The 24,011-nt window shown below is 38.0% G+C and overlaps 1 protein-coding gene and 1 long non-coding RNA gene across 5 annotated transcripts in view; both read left to right on the top strand.

Annotated features, from left to right (window-relative positions):
• On the top strand, window positions 1-5,097 carry LOC141376222 (uncharacterized). The gene is made up of 3 exons (XR_015500114.1): window positions 1-2,853; window positions 3,601-3,851; window positions 3,912-5,097. It is a non-coding gene; the product is annotated as an uncharacterized LOC141376222 (long non-coding RNA).
• Window positions 5,098-5,785: 688 nt separating this feature from the next.
• grb14 (growth factor receptor-bound protein 14) overlaps window positions 5,786-24,011 on the top strand; it is a 152,299-nt gene continuing 134,073 nt past the window's right edge. For all 4 annotated transcript variants that reach the window (XM_087268558.1, XM_087268559.1, XM_087268556.1 and 1 more), the window contains exon 1: window positions 5,786-5,838. The gene's annotated coding sequence lies outside the window, so the exon portion shown is untranslated. The remainder of the gene's footprint in view (window positions 5,839-24,011) is intronic.

The following is a 24,011-nucleotide window of genomic DNA, read 5'->3' on the forward strand; positions in this document are numbered from 1 at the left end:
GCATCAAGTGACCGGCGTAACTCACGGCGCAGGCAACGCGCGCAGCTGTGCATTTATACTTCTGCGCGCTGTCTCTGTTGGTCTGCATTAACACTTCCGAAACGCTACCCACATAGCAAAATTTCTCTGGCCCAGCTCTGGCCCACACAATCAGGTTTTGCTTGGCCCACATGCCGCAGTGAATTACGGTACATGACTGGACCAAATCTGGCTTCCAGACAAGGGCCAAACACGGACCATATCTGGGCCAAGTCTCAGCCAAGTTAATAACTCATAACTGGGCCTGAACTGGGCCAGATAGGTTGGTGTGTCACGATTGCAATGAAATTGATAAACCCATGGAGTGATGCGCTTTAGGCACACTATGGGCACGCTTTTTCTCAAAGTGACCTGATTGGTAGGATTTTTTTTCTTTACTCAAAAATGATTTTAGTGTATTTTAAATGTGGGTTAAGACTGGCCAAACTCACATGGCCCACTTTCAAATTTTTAAATCTGGGCCAAATACTACGTTTTTCATCTGGCCCAAATCTTGTGTGCCGCTTTAAAGACGGTGCCACCTCTGCCAAACCCGGGCCATGTTTGGCCCACATGCTGTATGCCAGTGCCGGATGAATGCCTGCTGTGCCAGCTTTATGCCAAATCTGGGCCAGAATTCTTTGCTACTAGGGTAGTTGGCAGTGAGGAGTTAATGTTCCTCTGTGTCGAGTTTCTTCGCTTCTGTTTTGCTTTTCCTGAACACTTCCGGGATGTACAAGTGGCTCAAACTTGCTCATTTTGAGGCAGGAACCGGCGGACATGCAACAACTTTAACTATGAGGTAAACACAAAACAAAACTTTCTATCCGGAGCTCCTTCACGGGACTACACACTTGTAAACAATCGCTCACGCCATTCGCGCGGCTCTCGGTCCCGCCCAGACTTGTCAGCGCTACCAAGCCGACCAATCACAGAGCTTGCGCTACGCGTTGTTGCGACATGTAGTTACATTTTTTGAGAGGTGCACGTCAGTGACACCGACGGCCACGGCGAAGGACTATGCGTCAGCGCCGTAGCATACGCCGGCGTTTGACGCAGAAGTATAAATCAGCCTTAAGAGGTCAAAATTTAATTTTCTTCCTGCAAAGTACAAACTTAAAGGCATAGTTCACCCAAAAATGAAAATTCTGTTATCGTCTACTCCCCGTTTTAATTGTTTCAAACCTTTATGAGTTTATTTCTTGTGTTGAACACATGAGAAGATATCGTGAAGAATGATGGAAATCTGTATTAGAGGTTTTTCCGTGTAGCCCCACTGGTCCAACTAAACTTCATTCCCATCCGGGTCACTGCACCAATGTAACCCTACCGGTCATACACCACCCAACCTGCTTCTAGTTAGGATCTAATCACCGACCTTCAACATGAGAGTTGGTTGCTCTACCAAGAAGGCTAAAAACCATGGCCTCTTGCATCTGCCGCTAGAGCACCTTTAGGGTTCAGAGGAGTGAGGTTTGCCTGCACAACACTTCACTAGCTGGCCTCTGCTACGCTCATCCCTCTAAACCTCACTCCCATCAGGGTCACGGCACCAATGTAACTAGTGTTTTGCGTTGTGTAAATAGATATCAACTTTTATATATCTTTCAGTGATTTATTGTCTGTGCAAAACAGTCAGAACAAAAATGAGCACAGAGACAGTCAACCAGCCCTCGTGCGCTGGCTTCTTCATCTTCATACACATCAAAATTACTTTTTTTTTTTAAGGTAACAGAGGGGGTGCTCTACATGTAAAACAATAAACAAATGTTAACCCCTTCCTTCCCAGCAGTATTTCAATGTGTGCAAGTGGAGAGATACAATAAAGGCCAGTTACACCCAAGACTTTATTTACTGTCCCTCTCCCGCAAGGTTTTATTCCGCACCTGACCGTTCCTGATGTATATTCAATTTTTGTTCACCCGCTGCCCGCTTCGAATAAATTTCTACCCAACTTGTAATGCAAGCAGAAGGACAGCGCATCTTCACTTTTCTCTGCCATCCTAAAGCCCGCTCTGAGGACTGCTATGCAGGTGATGCACGCACAGAGGCATACTCACACTATGCACTGTGGCCTTGAACCGGGCCAAAGCATGCTTGTCCCCCTATGAAATATTTCGCCAAACAGATCAGCCACTTTTGACGCTCATAAACAATCATAAAGTCATCATGCTGCAGGAATTAGGAGGTTTGCTGAAGGTGCAACTGATGTGCAGTGAGTGGTTTGCGTCTTTAATAATCTATGACAGTTTGCGTTCATTGAACAATAAGAATGATTAATAAATCCATATCAAACAGTCCCGTCTTGTCAGTTTCAGGCTCAGGCACACTTTGCACTCAGGGTGCTTTCACACCTAGACTTTTGTTTCGGAACCTTACTCGTTTGCCCAGTTAGCGCGGTTCGTTTGACATATATGAAACCACCAATCGCGCTCTGGTCGCTCCGACATCGCTTGAATGAGGTGGTCTCGGCTCAATTGAAACAAACTCTGGAGCGGATCGATTGTAGTGAGAAAGCGATACGATCCGAGCTCAGCTATATCAAAGCGTTTTATGGCTAGGTAATAGGCATACGGCTACATGAAGAGAGAGTTATGAGTAGGGCAGGAGGTCATTCCAGAAATTCCAAGTCTCCCGGAAGTTTCAGTAGTCTCCCACAAATGCACAGATACTCCCAGACGTCCGCAAATAAGTGATAATCTCTCGGAAATTGCACGTCTCTCGCCTGGTCCGCGAATACGTTGCGCACCCTTCTCACCCCTCCCCACCGCATCCCTCCTCGCTCTTCAGACACGTCGTGCGCACCCTGTCAAACACCACCAAACCACTTTTACCGTACGTTCACACCGAAAGCGGCGAGAGCGTCCAAGGTCGCTCTGGCCACCCTGGCGACAACGCTGTCTGCCTTCAGCTCCGGCGGCGAGAGCGTCAAAACTCGCTACATTGATCTAGTACTTAAAGGAGCCGTTGCAGCATTATCAGTTACATTCCTGCATAAGACATGTTTTTAGCGTAAAAATATTGCGCACTTCTTATCAAATTCACACAACAATGGAAGATCAAGTTGCATGTGGTGTGGCTTTGCTCTATTTATCCAATATGTGTCCATATGTCTGAAATATCCTGAAGCAGCAGTACTGTTTTGTACTGTCACGTCGTGTGAGATTCCCGCTTTTTAAAGATAAATTTATATAACATTAATGAACATCAGTAACTCGCCAGTAACTTATTTAATGTATGTTCCTGTAAGAAAACATTGTAAATAATTGGAAATCCGGCGACCGCAATAATCAAACCCTTGGGAACAACTGTGGTCGGAACCAAAGTTCACAGGTCTGTGTTCCCTGAACTGCTATCAAGCGGTGGACGTCTTCATTCTGATTGCTTGCCGCCGAACCGCGTCATAGCTCATTACCATAAAGTTGACTTGATTTCAACTCTCCTCGACGCTCACGCCGGCGAAAACGTGCCGCGCTGCTCCTCGCCGCTTATCGTCGCCTATCGCCGCCGGCTCTCATTGAAAATGAATGACTTCCGGCTACTTTGACGCTCTCGCCGCTTTCGGTGTGAACGTACGGTTAGTCAAGCTGAGCGAGACTAAAATAAAACGTGAAACTCTTACCAATGTGAGGAGAGTTTACTTACACGTGACTTGTTTTAGCTCTTTTGGTCCGTTTAGAATGTACACCAAGAACAAAGAGCAACAATGTAACAATTTCAATCCCTGTTTTGGAACAACTGAATTGATTCACAGGTGTGAAAGCACCCTCTGACTTCAAGCGTCCGTGCCAAAGTGAACCGCGCTCTGGCACACCTCTTCCAACCAGGCCAGGGCCGGCCAACTGAACCGCGCCACACTTTTCTAACAATCCTGGAAACGGTACTGGGCACAGTTCGGATAGCATAGTGTTAAAAAAATGCATGTGCAGAAAGCCCTGGTCATGCGTTTACCAAGTGACAGTTGTGAGCACTCGAGAGTGCTGTATTGTTAGAGGCCGATCACACTGAATGGCCTTTTTGCGTTGGAAGGCGCCTCTTTTGAATGGTTTACTAACGGCCGCTTCGCTTTTTAACCACCTGCTGCACCTCACGTGAGCGCCATGTGCTTTTAAAAAGCACGTTACATCACTCGCATCTTTTAAATTCTCCTATCGTAGGAAAGCAGAGGCAGTGTTTCCGTTCAGGTGCCTGCAGCGTTTGTGTCGTCCAAATAACAACAGATACTTTTGAAGATGGAGAGACTTGTGGTTGCTGTTTTGAGTTATCCAGTGTTGTATGACTTACAAATCATGAAAATCACAATATTATTAAATTTATAATAATATCAACAGCAGCACTCTCGCACATTACCTAGTTGATCCAGTCGTTGCCTAGTGACATAACGCTTCATTTTTTATTGTTAACAAAAAAGGCAGTGCGGTGCGCTTCGTGTTTTTGGAACGTAAATGCACGTTCAGTGTGATCGGCCCCTGAGACCAGTTGTTCCCATTCAAACAACACCAGAGTTACAGACTGCATTTAATTCAGAAATGTATTCCTGCGCCGCAAAAAATCTGGTCGAGTCCAGTGGCTCCTGAGGTACAGCCACGGGAATGCAGACCTCTACCTTTTAACCGTTGACTTCCATAGTGTTTGTGATTGCCTAGTGGCACTATTTTTGTTATTAAAAGAAAATCTAAATCGAAAATGCAAGACAAAATATATAGAAAATAATAAACATGCAACCAAACTTTACAAATATTGACGAGAGAAATATAAGAAACATACAAAATCTAAATTGCAAAAAAAGACAGTTAAAAATATACAATAGGATCAAACTTCCATGAAAATAAAATAGGGGTAACAAACAAAAGCAAAAAAGATTAATAAAAATAAGAAGAAGAGATGAAGAAGAGAAATAAATCAGGAGTAAAAGCGATACGGAGTAAATATTAACGTTAAATTACATGTTACTTTCTGAAAATACATAAAATTTCCTTTAAAAAGCAGAAAATACCATAATACCAAATTACAAGCAATGACTTCAATCAAATGTGAGATTTTTTTTTATCACAGAATATATCTGTAAAACAACTGTATAATTAAAAAAAAACTGGAAAATTCTGTAAAAATGCAGACAATTACCTGTAAAATAACGTTTATTTTTCACAGTGTACAGTTTTACATCTGGCCCAAGTATTGTGTGCCACGTTAAAGACCACCACCTCGTGCCACCTCTGTCAAACCAGAGCCATTTGGTCCACATGTTGTAGCCTATGAATGCCTGCTGTGCCAGATTTATTCCAAAATCTGAGCCAAATCTTTGCTACATGGGTTGCAATGTCTTAATTACAGTACTCTCTTCTTGCATCTCAATTAACTTTAGCACCAACTTTGCTTTTAATTGCAAGTTAGTTTTTTTGTTTTCTATATTTTACTTAATCTGTCTTGCATTATTTTACACGCAATTATCTATTTATTGTATATTTTTGCGATTTTTATCTGGCTTTCTTGCCTTGAGAGAACTTCAGGCGTGAATTTGTTTCTTTATTTCTTTTCATCTATCTAGCGTTTCTTCCTTTTGCTCCTCTCTCCCTTTCTCTCTCTACAGACGCGCACATCATATTGCATCCCCGCGCAGCCCCGTGTGTGTGCGCGTATGTGTGTGCGTTTCTCTCTCTCTCTCTCTCTCTCTCTCTCTCTCTCTCTCTCTCTCTCTCTCTCTCTCTCTCTCTCTCTCTCTCTCTCTCAGCTCAGCTCAGCATCGTGACGTCGCGTTGATATCTGCACTCGGTTACCGGCGGCGATGGTGGAGAAACCGGGAGCGCCGAGCAGAAGCAGGTACAGAGCAGACCCACACGCCTTCATGCAAGCACAACAAAATGCGACATTAGAGCCGTCTGAGGGAGCTTTATGTTTGGGGAACTCTTTAACCCTGTCCAGTAGCACAGTATACTGTACTGCACTGTTTGAAATATGCCCATGTCAGCAAAACAACTAACGTTACTCGCCTCCACCACAAGCTGCTCTTCTGGACTCGTGACATTTAAAACACACTCGAGGATGATAAATGCGTTTAATTGAGGTAATGCTGGTTTCATGTTAGCACATTTATTCAGTGACAACTGTGTCATCATGCTCTATATTGTTTACTACATTGTTTAGTACGTTGAAAAATTCGGTCTGAAATCACATGCATGACTTCAAAACAACATTAGCACTACTTATTTTGACTGAACAATGTTCATATCAGCTACTGTACTATGATTTTACTATATAAGATCTGCAAATAACGCTTCTCTGAAATGATATTGTTAAGGGGAAAGTCCGAATGCGTGAATATAAAACCAACTTTACCTCAATATGCGTTTAGACTTCTTTCTGATAACTATTATACTCACATCATGACAGGATCTTGTGTCATTTTGAGAGACTCTGTCAGGGATTATGAGTATTAGGCTAACTTTTAGCACTTATGCATGGCAGCGTTATGTTTATTTGTTTAATTTGATGCAATAACACGTTTATGGGGTGTAATTTTACACATTGCTGAACTTTTATCAAGTTTTATTAGCAGATCAAGTGCTGTATAAGTGTCTTCTGAGTGTGCGCCATCTAGCAGTCAGGCAGAGAAGCGCGATTGATTTCTGTTTAATCTCTGACCGCTCATTCATGCACCAAAAATGTGTTATTTTGATTTTTCTGTGTGGTCTACTGTTGCTTTTTGCACTCTGACAGACGAGTTAACACTCTTTTGTGTTGGTTTGTTGTTTGGTTGGTATGATGACGTGTTGAAAATAGGATTTTTTCCCTAAAATCTGATTATCCTGTCAGTTACAATTGATTCCTTTCTGAGGAATGTTTTTAGCATACATTGCTAGGCTAACGTTAGATTACTTATAATTATTATATTATAAATGATTACTTTTTCTGGATTTTTTAATATATTAAGAATGGGGTTTGGTAAAATAGTAGGCTAATATGTTCTATAAAGGCCTGACTCAGGGCCAGAGCAAGCTGAACTGTGGCTCTAGGCATAAGACTGTGGAGTTTGCATGTTCTCCCTGTGTTGGCGTGGGTTTCCTCAGGGTGCTCCGGTTTCCCCCACTGTCCAAACACATGTGCTATCCATTTTGTGGTCATGTCAGTGGCCCATGAACATTTCCTGCTTGTTATCGAACTATTTCATAACTGTAACAAGAGGCAAGTCAATCATAACTTAATGTTAAAACCGCTATCATTACATTACCCTGCTGAAAAATTCAGTGTAATCCAGCCTAAGATGGTTGGCTGGTTTTAACTGGTCGGCCAGCCTTGTTTTAGATTCATTTTGGCCATTTCCGGCTGGTTTCCAGCCATTATCAGCCTGGTCTTAGCTGGCCAGGCTGGGAGATGACCAGCTAAAACTAGTTTGACCAGCCTAGTGAGGCTGGTAGCCCAGCTAAAACCAGCTATGTCTAGCTTAAACCAGGCCGGTCAAGCTGGTTGTTTTTTAGCCTGACGAGCTAAGACCAGGCCGTAAATGGCTGGAAACCAGCCTGAAAATGGCCAAAACCACTCTAAAGCCAGGCTGGTCAACTAGCTAAAACCAGCCAACAAGCTTAGGCTGGTTTAAGTTGTTGTTTTTTCTCAGCAGGGATTATTTATCAATATGTGGCTCTTTTTAGATTCTTTGAAGCTATAGAAATTAAAAACGTAAAACAGGAAATAGCTTTAGACCGTTTTCATATCCATCTCTCAAAATGTTCTATAGGTGAATTGAATAATCTAAATTAGCCGTATGTGTGTGAATTGCAACTCTACTGGGTTGCAGTCGGAAGGGCATCCGCTGCGCAAAACATATGCTAAAATAGTTGGCGGTTCATTCCGCTGTGGTGACCCATAAGCAGAAGGAATATCAATGAATGAATTAATGTCTTTTCTAAACTACATAGTATGCATGCATAAGCCGAAACAGAGTATAAAACAGAAGGCCAAAAAAAATCTCAATGATGTATTAATTTCACTGAGGTATATAAGTGTGCATTTGGTAGAAAGCTGCTCATTGTTTTTCTTGTATTATTTATAGTAAATCTAATCTAATCTTGGATTAGAATGAGGGTAGTGTGGAAGTATGCTAATCCAAATACATCACAATATTACATACTTTTACATAATACATACATAATACATATATATATTTATATATAAACACACACACATATATATTATTACTGGCCATTTAGGAAGATTAGCTTAAATGCGTTTAGGTAATGCTGAATTAGGACATGAATGTGGTCATGCTTTATAAGCACAGTTTAGAGCAAAAATAAAATAATTGTTAAATACTATATAAAAATGGATTCTGTTGTACAGTATTAATGCTATAGCTACATATTGCTACATATAGCTACATATTTATTACTGGAAATGTATTTTATTATTATTATTATTATTATTATTATTGTTGTTGTTGTTATTATTAATATTATTATTGTTATTATTATTATTATTATTATTATTATTATTGCTTAATTTGTTTTTGAAGTATAAACATGTTATTTATTATTAATTACTTTTATTGACTTTATTTTAACCATAAGTGTCATAATAATGAATTATCACAATTTAATAATAATAATTGCTTTTATTTTACATAGCAGTGTTGTTGCAATTGCAAACTATTTATTGGTTTGTATATTTTGTTAAATGGCTAAATGTGTGTGTGTGTGTGTGTGTGTGTGTGTGTGTGTATACATATATATATATATATATATATATATATATATATATATATATATATATATATATATATATATATATATATATTTCAGTTATAATTATAAACGCTTTCTTTCATTTTTTCATTTTTAAGTTTTATTGCAATTGTAATACTTATCTTTATTAATTTGTTTATTTTTTATCTTTATAATAATACCTTTTACAAGAATTCTAACATTAAATTATTTATTTTAATATTATATATTATTTTGTATTATTTTAACAAAAATACTATTATTGTAAAATTAGTAGTTCTGTAGTTTTAAAACGGTTCCAATAACAACAGCAACAATATAATAATAATAATAATTATTTTTGTATACTATTATTAAATACTGTTGTAACCTATTGTACTATTTTAATCCAAAGACATGCCATAGTGTATGAGGAGTGTCTATGGGTTTTTCCCAGAACTGGGTTATGGCTGGAAGGGCATTCTCTGCGTAAAACATATGCTAGAATAGTTGGCGGTTCATTCCGCTGCGGCAACCCCTGAAGATTAAAGGGACTAAGCCGAAGGGAAATGAATATTATATTATAATTTTACCTGAAAATACTTGTAGTTGTACAATAATAACAACTACAGCAATAATCTTAACCATAATAAAACAACAACAATATTAATGTTAATATTATTATTATTAATAATAATAATAATAATAGTAATAATAATTATTTTTGTTGTTGTTGTTGTTATTATTAAATAAAGTTTTAACAGTAATATAAAAGTGTAAAATAGCTTTACAGTCGCCTTCAGACCAGTGAACTGTGTGTGTTTGTGCGCACGAATACACGCTTGAGTGTGTGTGTGTTCATGTGCATGTGTGTCGATGTCAGGATGGCATGTTTAAAGCACATTAGAGCGGCCGTCGCTTCTGTCAGACTATAATTATCTGCTCTCGTGTGTCCGCCTGCCAGGCTTTTGTGCCTCTGCTTCATAAAAAGAGCATGTGATCGTCTCTCCTCAACCGGTTCCTGCACAACTCTTACACACACACACACACACACACACACACACACACAATGTGCCCTGCATTTAAGGACTATATAAAACTAATCAGGCCTGGAGATGTCTTGGAAACAGAGTCACACTTTGTTTTTTTCTTGTCTTTTGACTCTCAATGAGGGGTGACTCCAGTGCTTTTAGGGACATGAAATGGGACATTCCTGTCTTGCAGTACATTTCCATAAAAAAATCTGTTAATCAAAAATTCTGTTTTTTTTATTCACAATTGTTTTCTGTTTGTTTATGGTGGGGAATTGCATTATGGGACAGTTTGTGTTTATTGAAAAATAAGAATGATTACTGTAATAAATCCATATCAAACAGTCCCTTAAAGAGCCCATATTATACATGAAATAGGGTCATATCTTGGTTGTAAGGGTCTCCAACAACAGTTTAATATGCATGCAAGGTCAAAAAACACTTTTATGGTCTTATAATCTGCATTTATTTTTACCTAATTATCCCAGCGACTCCTGTATGAATCGTCCAGTGATTCATTTGTTCCCAAACCCCTCCTTAGCGCGAAGCTAATCTGCGCTGATTGGACCAATGACAGCCTGTTGCGATTGGTCGACTGCCTTCAGTCAGAGTGAAAAGCCAAACAGCTAATCAGCAATATAAAAGTAATCACAGTTCATACACGCTCGATAGTGTAGGCGTGGATTTTAGCTGCCAGTGGGTCAATGTAAATACAGACTATGGACTTGAAAATACCCACGACTAACTATTTTATTGAGCAAAAACTCCAAAAACAGTTGAGGAGATCTCCTAGCTTCTCACTCTGCTCTTTTCACAGACACACACACACACATATTGCACAAACACACACACGCACTTAACCCTGCTCCGGACGACAAGGTGCGCGCACACACACACACACACACACACACACACACACACACACACACACACACACACAAACAAACACACACCTCCGGATGACAGCGCGCGCACACGCACACATAGACAAACACACTAACGTTACTCTTCGTCCACGGAGCTCCGTTAATAAAGCAGCACGCGTAGCGTTTTTAACGTGACTTTGCACGCGATATGAGAATATAGCCAGTTAACCTGATACAGTACACGCGGTTACAAGTAACAAATCACAACTAAATACATTTGCAAGCTAGAGTCAACGAGGCAACTTTAATCGCACGTACTTACACTTGAGAAATGGAGGAAGAAAAATCCATTCTGACGTCCATCAGTAAGTTACTTTTTACTGATCCTTCCTTTAACAAACGCTGATGAAGTATTCTTTGTAGCATGTAGTTTCCAATAGTTTCCAACTGCTTGGTTATAATGCTGAGGTTTCATGTTTGGGTAGAGACTCAATATATCCATCTGCAGTGTGACTTCAATCAACCTGCATGTTTGTGTGTGTGTGTGTCTGGGTTTCTGCGTTAGAGGGCGGGGGCTCAGGTTTGAAATCTCCCGGGTTTGCGCGTGCACGTGAATAACTTGGTTTCGTTCGTACGTCATGGCGAAACACCTAATGACTCGGTATCAAGGCGACTCGTTTGAAGCACTATGAGTCGACTCTTTTATAGATGAATCAACAGTTTTAAACACTGTACTCTTACAGATTTAAGCCTTAGCTGGATACTTCACTTCACTTAGAGCTGTGTTACACACTATATGGAGGGGAATTTTCAAAAACCCATAATATGGGCTCTTTAAGGGCCTACTCACACTATGCCATCCGTACCGTGCCCAGGCCCGTTTCCTGGATCGTTTGAGAAGTGTGAGTGCGCTGAATCGGGCTCAAGCACGGTTCACTTGGCCGGCCCTGGCCCGGTTGGAAGAGGTGTGCGTGAGCTTTGGCGCGGTATGTTTGTGTGTGAGTGCAAAACGCGGCAAAGCCCGAAACTGAAAGCGAGACGTGACTTTTAAGGGTCTGTTTGATATGGATTTATTAATCATTCTTACTGTTCAGTGAACGCAAACTGCCGTAGTTTATTAAAGACGCAAACTCCTCACAGCACGACAGCTGCGCACCTTCATCAGACCTCCTCATTCCTGCAGCACGAGAGCTTTATGGTTGTTTATGAGCGCCAAAAGTGGCGGATCTGTTCGGCGAAATATCTGACTGCGTGTCCCCGCATCCCTAAGGACTGTTTGGCGAAATATTTGACGGCACATCAAACGACTGAAACAATATAACTAGAGAAATCTCCTCTGTGCTGCTGAGTGAGAGCGCTACTCACTGAACAGCGCAGCAGTGATGACGTAAGCGTGCCGAAGCCCGTTTGTGGTGTGAGCGCGGGCCGTCGGGGGAGACGGGAGGGACAAGCGTGCTTTGGCCCGGTTTGAGGCAACTGTATCTAGTGTGAGTTTGGCCTAAAAGTGATGTCAGGTCTTCAGTTTTGGGCTCAGGCGTGCTTTGTACTCACCATGAACCATGCTCTGCCACAAATCATCCAACCAGGCCAGGGCCGGCCAACTAAACTGTGCCTGGGCCCGATTTGGAGAACTCACACTTTTCAAACGGAATGTCTTTCAATCATTTTGCATGTTTGGCTGATGCTGCATTGGCTGATTTTGGAATGAGGGTGTGTTTAGTTAGGGTTTTTGATTCAGTTCAGTGACTCAAATGTTTTGAACTTGTTCACCAAATGATTCATTCATAGTCCTTTGATTCCTTCATTGATATTATTATAGTGTTACACCTTGCATTTGAATATGCTTATACTGGTTACTATGGTTAGCACTGTGGCCCCCTGGCAAGAAGATTCGAGTATTGGCTGGGTCAGTTGGCATTTATGCGTGGAGTTTGCATGTTCTCCCTGTGTTGGTGTGGGTTTCCGCCGGGTGCTCCGGTTTCCCCCACATTACAGTGCATTACAGTTATGTACTCAGATTTTGTGGATTAATTACTCAAATGTTTTGATTTCTATGCTTCCATTGTTGTAGGTCATTATATTTCATTTAGATCTGCTCACATGCTAATCTTACAGTCATAATCTCAGCATTACCTTACACTGTACAAATGCTGGGTTACAAAAATTCCTTTATGTCCTCCCAACACAAATAGATTGGATTGAGACTTCATTGTTTTTCCAAATTTAAGTGGATTGAACATAAATCAGTTAAGGGTCCCCCCTCAAAACACCTCAAGAATAGTGTTGTTTCAGCTCATTTCAAATAAGTAGACTTCAAAAAAGTTTCTGTATTTTGTGATTCATTAAGTGCTTTCTGTTTGTGTACGGTTGTGACTGCATTAAGGGATGTTGGTCTCTTCTCTGTCGACTTTTGATGTTTAAAATTCAATTCTACAGTTTAACACAGTGATTTTTATTGACATTTTAGTAAATAATATAATGTAAAAGAAATAATATTTAGAGGAAGGTTTTTGCAGCATAATATACAACACCAACACAGACAATATATTACTTTAACCTTTTAAAAATGTTAATAAAAGAGACTTTAAAAAAAAAAAAAAACTTTTTTTTTCAAGGTTTCAAGTCCCATAGTGTATTTCAAAAGTATAAATAAAACACAAATTACAAATATGGGCAACGCAGTGACGCAGTAGGTAGTGCTATCACCTCACAGCAAGAAGGTCGCTGGGTCGCTGGTTCGAACCTCGGCTCAGTTGGCATTTCTGTGTTTGCATGTTTACCTGCGTTCGCGTGGGTTTCCTCCAGGTGCTCCGGTCTCCCCCACAGTCCAAAGACATGCGGTACAGGTGAATTGGGTAGGCTAAATTGTCCGTAGTGTATGGAAGTGTGTGTGTGTGTGTGTGTGTGTGTGTGTGTGTGTTCGTGGATGTTTCCTAGAGATGGGTTGCGGCTGGAAGGGCATGTGTTGCTTAAAAACATGCTGGATAAGTTGGCGGTTCATTCCGTTGTGGTGAAACCCGGATTAATAAGGGGCTAAGCCGACAAGAAAATGAATGATTGAATCACAAAATTTGGAAAACTGCTAATTTACCAATATGTTTTACAGTGTAGTTTAAACAAGCAGCAGATATAATTTTTTTAAAACAGACTGTAAAAAATACTGGATTCCATAAAAAAATTGTGTATGGAATGAAAGTATTTAAAGTGTTTATTTATTTATTTATTGCAAAAATCAATAAATACATCATATTTGCTATTAATTTATTTACATTTTTTTTGTTTTGCTATTTAATCATTTAATTATTTACTTCGTTAATAAAGTACTGTATGCATGATTTATTTATTTATTGTTAAATAAATAAATAATAAAAGAATGTTTAATTTTGCTATTTTATAGTTTGATATTTTTTATGTATGTGTTTTATTTTTATTTAATTAATCAATTCATTGTTTAATCAATATGTAAAAACGTTGTTAATTTTGCAAATAATTTTTTATAATTTTTTTGCTAGTTTATTTAATTTAATTTTATGGATGTGTTTTATTTCATTTAGATTGTTTATTCATTGTTTAATGAATAAATAAAAACATTGTTAATTAAATAAATAAATACATTTTTAATTTTAACATTTAATTATTTAATAATTTACTAGTTTAATAAAATGCTGTATGTATGACTTATTAATTTATTAATTTATCGTTAAGCAAATAAATAATAAATAAATCTTTAATTTTGGTAGTTTATTATATATATATATATATATATATATATATATATATATATATATATATATATATATATATATATATATATATATTGTTTTATTAAATGTAATTTATGTATGTTTAATAAATAAATAAATAAATAAGTAAACTGGAGGAATTTATGATGTTATGGAAAGGAAGTATTTATTTTTTTTACAAAAAAAAAAAACATTACAGTTGCTATTTTTATTTATGTTTTTATTTAATAATTGCAGCGGATGGCCTTCCAGCTGTAATCCATCTCTGGGAAAAATCCATTCACAATCATTCACTATGGACAATTTAGCCTACACAATTAACCTGTACGGTACCGCATGTCTTTGGACTGTGGGGGAAACCGGAGCACCCAGAGGAAACCCACGCGAATGCAGTGAGAACATGCAAACTCCACACAGAAACGCCAACTAAGCCAGCCGAGGCATGAACCAGCGACCTTCTTGCTGTGAGGCGACAGCACTACCAACTGCGCCATCTTGCTATTTAATAATTTTCAATTTACTTTTTTAATAAAGTACACTTTTAAAAAATAAAATCGCCATTTGTTTAGCACACTGTACTTTTTCTGTCATAAATACTAAAAATTGTGAATAACTATTGATCAACATAAAAATATATGTTATGTCAACAATATTCGCTAAAATGTTATGTCTATGTTTAACTGAGTTTTCTGGACAAACACTTTTGTGTTGAACAGGAATGTTGATATTTAAATAATTCACGCAGCGTGATGCGACACTCGAAACTAAGCTTTTTATCTGTTGATTGTAAGGCACAGTGGCGCTGTGGGAAGCACAGTCACCTCACAGCAAGAAGGTCCAGCTGGGATAGTTAACATCCCTGTGTTCACGTGGGTTTCCACCGGGTGGTCCGGTTTCCCCCACAGTCCAAAGACATGCAGTACAGGTGTCTGAGGGTGAATGGGTGTTTCCCAGTACTGGGTTGCAGCTGGAAAACCATCCGCTGTGCAAAGCATATGCTGGATAAGTTGGCGGTTCATTCTGCTGTGGTGACCCCTGATGAATAAAGGGACTAAGCCAAGGGAAAATGAGTGAAGTAGTACGTTTGTGTTTGTCATTTGTAAGTAAAATGGTTCAAAATAAGATGATATGCTAACTACTACTAATTACTAATTTTGTAAATCATCCACTGAACACAAAAAAAGATGAATTGATTCAATAGCAGTAACTGTTGCTTCAGTTGATGTGACAAGAGTATCTTTATTAGTAAAATACAATAATCAGCATTTGCATGAATAAACAAAGTTATGTTAGCTGAACAAAATATTTTACTGAGAACTAAAAACAGTTCCAGAGACAAGTTACTGCATCAAGTTGCCTTGTTTTTTTTAATGTTTTCTCAACATTTTATATTTCAAGAGTTCACACTTAGATATTGCTTGACAACTGTAAGCAGGTTTGGCATGCTGTCCCGGGAGAGAACCCTGAGCTCGGAGATAGTTGAGCCCAGGGCTCCCGCCAGGTCCATAGAGCATGTAAGGGGAGTACGAGATCAGGTGGTTCTCGAGAGCTCCCCTTTTTAAAGGGAGGAAAGGAGGAGATAGGGGGTGGATGGGGGGTTTCTTCGGAAAACGAAGGTAAGGGAGTATATCTAGCTAGGCTACTTATAGTGAGTTAGGATAGATCTGATTGGCTAACTAATGAGTGTAGATAGGCGGCCAGCTGCGGTCAATTATATCACGTGCTCCTCTCGAAATTAGTTTAAAAACTTCACTTAACAGTGTACTGTATGTATGATTTGTTTATTTATAGTAATAAATAAATTTGATATTTATGCTAGTTTATTATAAAATTTATTTTTTATGCATGTGTTTATTTTAATTAAATTTATTCTTTGTTTAATAAATAAATAAATAAATACATTTTTAGTTTTTGTTATTTAATAGTTTAATAATTTTGTTAATTATGTATTTTATTTCATTGTATAGTTTAGCATAAAACAATTAAGTGGTTCCAAAAATCTTAAGAATTGCGTTTAATCAGCTCATTTCAATTAAGTAGTTTGAACGAGCAGCAGAAATATTCATTTTGAGTGTGTATGGATTTAGAGAAAAATTCAATTGTTTATCTATTTTCTTGTCGGCTTAGTCCCTTTATTAATCCGGGGTCGCCACAGCGGAATCAACCGCCAACTCATCCAGCACGTTTTTACTCAGCGGATGCCCTTCCAGCCACAACCCATCTCTGGGAAACATCCACACACACACTCATACTCATACACTACAGACAATTTAGCCTACCCAATTCACCTGTACCGCATGTCTTTGGACTGTGGGGGAAACCGGAGCACCCGGAGGAAAACCCACATGAACGCAGGGAGAACATGCAAACTCCACACAGAAACGCCAACTGAGCCGAGGTTCGAACCAGTGACCTTCTTGCTTTGAGGCGAAAGCACTACCTACTGCGCCACTGCATCGCCCTTAGAAAAAAATCTGATGGTTCAAATCTTTCAAGCTTCATCCATAGCGAGTTTGTTTTGTCTTCAGAGAAACGGTCTAAAGTCTTTGTTTTGCTCTTGACTGAATTTCTAAGCTGTCTAGAAGCAAATAAAGAGATCTGTTGGCTGTAAGCGCCTTTAAAGTCTAGCGATCAATATTATATGGGCTGAATTTTTGACATGGTTGCACGCTTAGTTAATATTCAATGGCCTGGCGTTTATCTCCGGATAAAAGAGTGTGATTTATAAGGGCATGATTGAGTTATATGACTGCAGACAATAGAGCTGTTGAGGGTTATGTAACCTGCTTTATTAAACACATGGTCTTATCATATCATTCAGCCATTACATACTGTAGATTAGCAGAGTGCTGTATTCAGACAAAAGGAAGCAGTGTTTGTTTGAGTTTACAGAGATATTGCTCTGGGTTATACTGTACAGTATACAGTGCTTTTTGAATGTATTTTTGGATGCCAAGGTTGTCTTTTTGGCGTCACGATGGTGCTGTTGCCTCACAACATGTATGTCGCTAGTTCGAGTCCTGGGTCAGTTTACATTTCTGTGTGGAGTTTGCATGTTCTCCCCGTGTTGGCGTGGGTTTCCCCCTCAGTCAAAAGACATGTGGTATAGGAAAATTGGGTAAGCTAAAGTGTCTGTAGTGTATGTGTGTATGTCCTGGTCCTCCAGGTTGGGGGTTGAGCGTTTGGCTAACCACCCACCTCATACAAACTAAATGTTGCAAAACACCAATATGATGCAGCTAAATATCAACTTGGATATAAAACGGCCCTTGGAGTAAGTATGGTTGTCTTTTTAAGTTTTTGCATTGGCAGTCATCGTATTTGGTGTTCAGAAAATGAGACTAAAGGACCTCTTTAGATTGGATGATGAAAAGTAATGAAGTTACATTATTTTATTACATTATTACAAAATAAATACATTTTTTGTTGCCTTTTTAAATTTATGTATTTTTATTCAACTTAATTAAAATAATTGATTGCTTGCTTGATTAATTGATTAATTGTTCAATGGGTAAATAATTTGTGCTATTTAATTGTTTAATAAAGTTCTGTATTCATTTATTTATTGTTTGATAAATAAATACACTTTTATTTTTTGCTATACATTAAATGATTCATGCATTTAATTTAATTCAATTATCTATTTATTGTTTATTGAATAAATCAATTTGTATTTTTTCTATTTAATTGTTTTATAATGTATGTGTTTTATTTATTTATTTGTTTTTTTTAATAAATAAATACATTTTTATTTTTTACTGTATTTAATTTTATTTATTTGTTGTTTAATAAATAAATACATTTTTATTTTTTGCTGTATTTAATTCTAATTATTTTAATATTTATGTATTTTATTTATTTATTTATTGTTTAATAAATAAATACATTTTTAGTTTTTGATATTTAATTCTAATAATTTTAATATTTATGTATTTTATTTATTTATTAATTGTTTAATAAATAAATACATTTTTAGTTTTTGATATTTAATTCTAAAAAAATTTATATTTATGTATTTCATTTATTTATTGTTTAATAAACAAATAAATGCTTTTTTAAAGCCATTTATTTAATTATTTATTTTTATTTTATAAAATGTTTCTTTTTGTATTTATTCATTTTCACCTAAGACCTAAGTTCATCAAATATACTTTCATGTGGGTGTTAAAAAATAAGGTAAATAATTTTTTTCAACTAAGCTATAAATGCATTAAAAATTCAACAAATTATATAGATTTATTTTATATTAATGTATTTTTTCACAAATTAATCACTTCCTTTACCAACTAATTCAAAGAAGCATACAAAAGCAGGAACACGCATTTAAATATAGTTCAATGTTGACATTAAAATTTATTTTCTTTTTTCACTTTTAAAACTACACTATGTATACTTTGTTTTTTTTGCCAAACTAGAATTGCATTTAAAATACAACAAGTTCTATAGGATTACAGTGTAACACATATACTATTACTGTTGATTTAGCTATATCTCTGAATGGTTTACATGTATTTATTCTGAATAATCGTTGATGCCTTCAGTTCAATGTTCACTGCTTGTGCTGATTCTGTAAACCATAAGTGTACGAAAAAGACCTGCAAAAAACACACAAAAAAAGAGAGAGAACATGTAATTAAAGATTGCATAAAGTTAAAGTGAAACATGTGAAATATGCATGCTGGGAAGGAACTATATTTTTTTAACAAACACGTCTGTGATTTACAGTGTCAGTAATTTGACTGAGACAGAACAGCAGCATTCCTGAAACCTGTTTATTTTTATGGGACATTCAGTGTGTGTGTGTGTGTGTGTGTGTGTGTGTGTGTGTGTGTGTGTGTGTGTGTGTGTGTGTGTGTGTGTGTGTGTGTGTGTGTGTGTGTGTGTGTGTGTGTGTGAGAGTGTTTGTGTGTGTTTGTGTGTGTGTGTTTGTGTGTGTTTGTGTGTGTGTGTACTATTCCTTATGTTGTGGGTACCAAATTTCCACAACTATAGCAATACCAGTTCGTTTTGACCTCATGGGACATAATCTTTTTTTTTTTTGGTACATAATTAATGCCAAATGAAGTATTCAGAAAATATATCTTGATTAAAGGGCACCTATTTTACCCGTTTTTCAAGAATTAATATAAATATTTTGTGTCTCCAGAATGTGTTTGTGAAGTTTCAGCTCAAAACACCCATCAGATTATGTATTATAGCTTTTTTAAACTATGAAATTTGAGATGTTAGGTCATTAGCTTTTTTGTTGCCTGTGCCTTTAATGCAAATGAGCTGGTTCTCCCCACCCACTTTACCCACATGCCTGTCAGAGCCATAGAGATCAGTCTATTGCTCTGATGCGTTTAGCCTTCACGTAGATAAACAGCACAGTAACACACAAGAATGCAGTAGATCTCCCTTACTACGGTAAGAACTTTCCCAATGGTTACATGGATATATTTGTTGTGTAGTTAATTCAAGCCTTTCTGCAATGATAAGTCACACACAATGTCGTGGCAAATGTGACAGGAAAGACTCCATGATTATGAATCCTCAATTATAGTACACGTTAGGGGTGTCACGATTTCGATTTTTAATCGAAATCGATCGAAGTTTATGCTTAATTTTGATTATCAAATCAAAAAATAGAATCGTCGATGCTGCCACGCCCCCATGTCACATCAGCTTGGCTTGCCAAGCGGGAAAAAACAGGCTTGTTGAAGTGCTTGTTAAACTGCAGAAGCAGGAGACCCGTCGACAGAGCTTAAATCCTCTTCTCTTTCAATGAAGTTGCCGGTGTGTAAGCATTTTGGATTTCCAGTGAGTTATGTTGACAACGTTCGTGTTGTCGACAAAAAACACAGTTTTGCAACCTCTGCTATGTACATATTACGTACGGTTCGTCTGATAGACAACACCGGCATCGCGATTCTCCGCTCGCCCCCGTTGCAAATCCGCTCGCGAAAAGTATACACTCAGGCCCTGTTTACACTGTCTTTGTTTTTAAATGGCATTTTAGAACGACAACGATTTGACATCCACAGTGGCGTGTAGCATTTCTGAGCAGCCCTCCTTCCTCTCTAACTTACCTCTGAAAATGCACATCACGTGACCACACAGACGCACACACAGCCATATGAGCTTGAGACAGCAGGTCCAGGCAGTCAGAGGACTGCTTCAATCTTTCACTCACTTGTACTTAGTCATTTTAGCGAACACCTCAGATACTGTTGGCTGGTTCCTGTTGGTTGTGCGTCTTTTTTACCGACGCCATTATAACGACACAGATCACTGCCTATTCTCGAGTCCCGCAGAAAAAAGTGATTGACAGGTGGTAATTATGTGTGTATCTTGCCTTTATTCATTTACTGTATGTTTATGTACTGTATGATTTGTTTATGGGTAAAACAAAGACCATGCAGGTCAGGTAGTTTAAAGGTAGGCTACAAATAATTAATTGGTCATTAATTAATTATTCATAATCAAAAATCGAATCGAATCGTGCCTTCAGAATCGAAAATGTAATCGAATCGAGGATTTGGAGGATCGTGACACCCTTAGTACACGTTTATTTCCACTGCTGTATGGACATTCGTTATGTTAAAGTTCAAAATAAACCTGATTTAACGTCCACAAACGGGGATTGAAGCATCTTCTTTTGTAGTTTTATTGACACTATGCGGCTGTGGTGGTGAATTACATCGATTTTACTGTTTTTATTACAAACTTATTATTGAGGTGCTGATGATCACAGAGAGCTGAATAGATCTATTAATCCCAGTTGCTTTGCTCACGTCCTGTCTTGTGGATATGATTATATGCATTACTATTGAAACATGTTAATTTGCATCTGTCAATCAATTTGCTGTGTGGGGAAACCACACTCCTACGTCACGTTGCAGTGGGCCTCTTAATGGGAGGGATTTGGATCCAATTTTTACGTCAGGAAATTTAAACAACGATACTTATTGTGTTTCTGTCACCCTAATGTGACTGTGGACACACTATACCTACACACAGTTCTGTCCAAACAGCTTACAAAAGTTAAGTAAACAAACTAGTTTTTTACCAGAAGATGGTGCTCTGTGCTAGTTTTTAACAAAAGATGGCACTCTAAATTAGTTTTAACAGCAGATGGCGCTCTAGTCTAGTTTTTAACAGTAGATTGAGTTCTAGACTAGTTTTAGGCAGATGGTGCTCTAGTCAAGTTTTTAACAGCAGATGGCTCTCTTGGCAAATTTTTAACAGCAGACGACACTTTAGGTTAGTTTTTAACAGCAGATGGTGCTCTAGACTAGTTTTTAGCAGCAGATGGCGCTCTAAGCTAGTTCTTAACAGCAGATGACGCTGTAGGCTAGTTTTTAACAGCAGATGAAGTTCTAGGCAAGTTTTTAAAAGCAGATGGAGCTCTAGGATAGTTTTTAACAGTAGATGGAGCTCTAAGCTAGTTTTTAACAGTAAATGGATCTCTAGGCTAGTTTTTAAACAGAAGATGGAGCTCTAGGCTAGTTTTTAACAGAAGATGGAGCTCTAGGCTAGTTTTTAAACAGAAGATGGAGCTCTAGGCTAGTTTTTAAACAGAAGATGGAGCTCTAGGCTAGTTTTTAAACAGAAGATGAAGCTCTAGGCTAGTTTTTAACAGAAGATGGAGCTCTAGGCTAGTTTTTAAACAGAAGATGGAGCTCTAGGCTAGTTTTTAAACAGAAGATGGAGCTCTAGGCTAGTTTTTAAACAGAAGATGGAGCTCTAGGCTAGTTTTTAACAGAAGATGGAGCTCTAGGCTAGTTTTTAAACAGAAGATGGAGCTCTAGGCTAGTTTTTAAACAGAAGATGGAGCTCTAGGCTAGTTTTTAAACAGAAGATGAAGCTCTAGGCTAGTTTTTAAACAGAAGATGGAGCTCTAGGCTAGTTTTTAACAGAAGTTTAAGCTCTAGGCTAGTTTTTAACAGCAGATGGCGCTCAATGTTAATTTGTAACAGTAGATGGAGCTCTAGGCTAATTTTTAACAGCAGATGGAGCTGTTGGCTAGTTTTTAACAGCAGATGGCGCTCAATGTTCATTTTTAACAGTAGATGGCGCTCAATGTTCATTTGTAACATCTGCTGTTAAAAACTAGGCTAGAGGGTCATCTGCTGTTATAAAACTAGTTTAGAGCAGTTTTTAACAGCAGATGGTGCTCTAAACTAGATTTAACAGCTGATGACACTCTATGCTATTTTTTAACAGCAGATGCTGCTTTAGACTAGTTTTTAACCCCAGATGGCGCTCTAGCCTAGTTTTAACAGCAGATGGTGCTCTAGACTAGTTTTTAACCCCAGTTGGTGCTCTAGGCTACTTTTTAACAGCAGATGGTGCTCTAAACTAGATTTTACAGCTGATGGTGCTCTATGCCATATTTTAACAGCAGATGGTGCGCTAGACTAGTTTTTCACCCCAGATGGCTCAATAGACTAGTTTTTAACAGCAGATGGGGCTCTTGACTTGATTTTAACAACTGTTGGCACTCAAGGTTAGTTTTTAACAGCAGATGGTGCTCTATGGTAATTTGTAACAGTAGACGGCACTCTAGACTAGTTTTCAACAGCAGATGGTGCTCTATGCTATTTTTTGACAGTAGATGGAGCTCTAGGCTAGTTTTTAACAGCAAATGGTGCTCTAGGCTACTTTTTAACAGCAGATAGTGCTCTAGATTAGTTTTAACAGCAGATAGCGCTGTGGGTTGGTTTTTAATAGCAAATGCCACTCAATGTTAAATTTTAACAGTAGATGGCGCTTAATGTTCATTTTTAACAGTAGATGGAGCTATAGGCTAGTTTTTAACAACGTATGGTGCTTTAGGCTAGTTTTTAACAGCAGATGGCGCTCAATGTTAATTTGTAACAGTAGATGGAGCTCTAGCCTAATTTTTAACAGCTGATGGAGCTCTAGGCTAATTTTTAACAGCAGATGACGCTCTAGCCTAGTTTTTAACAGCAGATGGTGCTCTAAGCTAGTTCTTAACAGCAGATGGCGCTGTGGGCTAGTTTTTAACAGCAGATGGAGCTCTAGGTTAGTTTTTAACAGTAGATGGAGCTCTAGGTTAGTTTGTAACAGTAGATGAAGCTCTAGGCTAGTTTTTAACAGCAGATGGAGCTCTAGGTTAGTTTTTAACAGTAGATGGAGCTCCAGGCTAGTTTTTAACAGCAGATGGTGCTCTAAACTAGATTTTACAGCTGATGATGCTCTATGCTATTTTTTTTTTTTTTTTTAGTTTTTAACAGCAGATGGCGCTCTAGGCTTGATTTTAACAACTGTTGGCACTCAAGGTTAGTTTTCAACAGCAGATGGTGCTCAATGCTGTTTTTTAACAGTAGATGGAGCTCTAGGCTAGATTTTACAGCTGATGGTGCTCTATGCCATATTTTAACAGCAGATGGTGCGCTAGACTAGTTTTTCACCCCAGATGGCTCAATAGACTAGTTTTTAACAGCAGATGGGGCTCTTGACTTGATTTTAACAACTGTTGGCACTCAAGGTTAGTTTTTAACAGCAGATGGTGCTCTATGGTAATTTGTAACAGTAGACGGCACTCTAGACTAGTTTTCAACAGCAGATGGTGCTCTATGCTATTTTTTGACAGTAGATGGAGCTCTAGGCTAGTTTTTAACAGCAAATGGTGCTCTAGGCTACTTTTTAACAGCA

Source organism: Danio rerio, chromosome 9, assembly GCF_052040795.2.
Source record: "Danio rerio strain M-AB ecotype USA chromosome 9, GRCz13ab, whole genome shotgun sequence".
Lineage (NCBI taxonomy): Eukaryota > Metazoa > Chordata > Actinopteri > Cypriniformes > Danionidae > Danio > Danio rerio.